Consider the following 2,582-nt stretch of genomic DNA (forward strand, 5'->3'; position numbering starts at 1 on the left):
GTATTATATAGAATTACAGAAGGAAGCTACAATCATTACAAGAGATAATAACATCTCTACTTTACAACTAAGAGAGAAAGAGGAAAGAAATGTTCATTTAACAGAGAACATAAAAGGTATATTAACAACATGTATAGCTCTTTACTTTATCTATTGTAGATCTGAGGTCTAGGATATTAGAGGTGAGAGATCTCCTTAAAACTAGTCATCCAAAGCTAAGTCAAAAACTTGAGGAACCACTTGCTAGCAAACAAGAAGGTATATGTACACCTGTTCTTTATATAACTTATCTACTCTCTGTACATTCTTTATCACTTCATATTTCAGACATAGAAGCATATGAGTTGGTTGACAAGATGAAAACACTAGAGGACCTCACATCTACTGTCCAAGAAAGAGAAGGTATTATATAACTACTCAAAATGCACAACATCTTATATTGTGTATTGTATAGCTACTGACAGACAACAAGAGATTACAAAATTACAGGAGATGATTAGTTCACTAACTCTTCAATTGACAGAGAAAGATAAAATTATCACTCAGTTAACATCAAAAAATACAGACGAGGAGGACAGCCAAGAGGAATCATCAGATGATGAAGAACTACCAAGTAAGCTGTTATTATAACTTTAGTAATATTTAAAACATGTCATTAACCTACAATGTATATATGGTACAGTATGTAGTGGTTTGTAGCACACTCTTATAACATATGATAACTCTTAAATTTCACATACAACAACTGTATGTGAAATTTATTACATCAAGTCTATTTCATTAGTTGCTTTCATCATCACTACCTGTTGTCAATATTGAGTAAGAATGAGTAATGGATTCATCATTGATGACTCATAACATAAAAATACAACTATCAAATATTTCTCACTAATCTATAATAGATCTCTATGACAATATCTGTCATAATAGTAATGTAGTCCAAGTTATCGTTGCTTTAAGATACTTTCAAAGCATGATAACAATGTATAATAATTAGGACATCAAATTCAATACTACACTATATGATTGGGTTAGTATAATTTATAAAAGTCAATTCAGAAATGAAAGAGATCCCTGTACCTCATCTATATAGTAATATATATATATATATATATATATATATATATATATATATATATATATATATGTATGTATATATATATATACTAAAGTTGTATACAAAACTTACAATTATTTGGCACAACAAATAAAAAAATAAAATAACAATGGTGTCACATGATCATTAGAGATCAAGACGTCAACAACAAACATTTATCAAATAATGCAGGAATAGTTGTTTTTGATATCAGTACCTAGGACTACCACTGGTATTATAAATAATGTTCACAGGATGGAGGAATTGAGTATATAATTTGAAGACTATTTGTCACCTTGTTCTAGTTAATGTAAGCATTGACTGCTGAACTTTACTTGTATAAGGAAAATACCATATGATACTTTGTAGTGAATAATATTATGACATACATGTACTAACATGATGTATAGTACATGTAATATATAGTGGAAATATTGGAGAGAATAAAATTTAAAGCTTATAATGTATTATGTTAAAATAAGTGTAGAAGTTGTAGACTACAATAATCACTAACATGATCAAATTAATTCCTCACCAATATTTTCAGTTATATGTATACATGTACTATCATGTATGATGATAAGATAAGAAAAGCCAAAAAATAGAGAAAAGACTAACTACCAGAAGAATAGTAAACTTGAACTGATATGAAAATACTGTTATGATATCTTTGAGTTAACTGTTCATTAGCTGACAGAGAAATGATGTCACTGCAGCTTCAATGTTGATAGGATTGTTTCCAATAATTATATATTTTTCAAAAATATTAAAGTACATTATAGATGACATAACTTACATTACAATATGATATTACAACACTAAATATAATGTTTTATTAGATTATGACATTTGTAAAGGAAAAGAGAAATGTCAATCAGTTGATATAAACACACAAATGACAAGTCAAACAAAACTTTATTACCAGACATCATGAAAATTCATCTTGAGCGTTGTTTCTTAATTGTGAATCATCTTGATTAGTGATATGATTGAGTCATCCTCAATGACAGCTATATGACAGTTCATTATCTTGTGTGTTCGTCTCAATAGTAGATAGTTATGTCCCCATCTTAGCTCAGATCTTTCTAATACAGTAAATTATTAGTATAACACTCAGTAAATTTAACTCCGTTTTTGTAGAATCCGTTCATCTCCGTACATCGTTGTTATAGTAACCTAACACTAGTAATGGCTTCATCTTCTTTGTTAGGCCTTGACAATCGTATTTGAGCATGTTAGAGTGTGTGTATAACTATTGTTGTGTATGTGAAATATTATATAGTAACTATATTTTATTATAGGAGATACTGGAAGTGTTAAGTGGTACAGTGATGGTGTTACACTTACTTCATCTACTGTGGCACAATGTAAAGAAGTGATACATCAATTAAAGAGACAACAACATACAACATGGTGGATTGAACTCAACACATTATCTCCTCAAGTTTACTAACAGTATTAACTGATATTAATGAATGTAAAGTGA

The sequence above is a fragment of the Gigantopelta aegis genome, unplaced genomic scaffold (genome assembly GCF_016097555.1).
Source record: "Gigantopelta aegis isolate Gae_Host unplaced genomic scaffold, Gae_host_genome ctg3799_pilon_pilon:::debris, whole genome shotgun sequence".
Taxonomy (NCBI): Eukaryota; Metazoa; Mollusca; class Gastropoda; order Neomphalida; family Peltospiridae; genus Gigantopelta; species Gigantopelta aegis.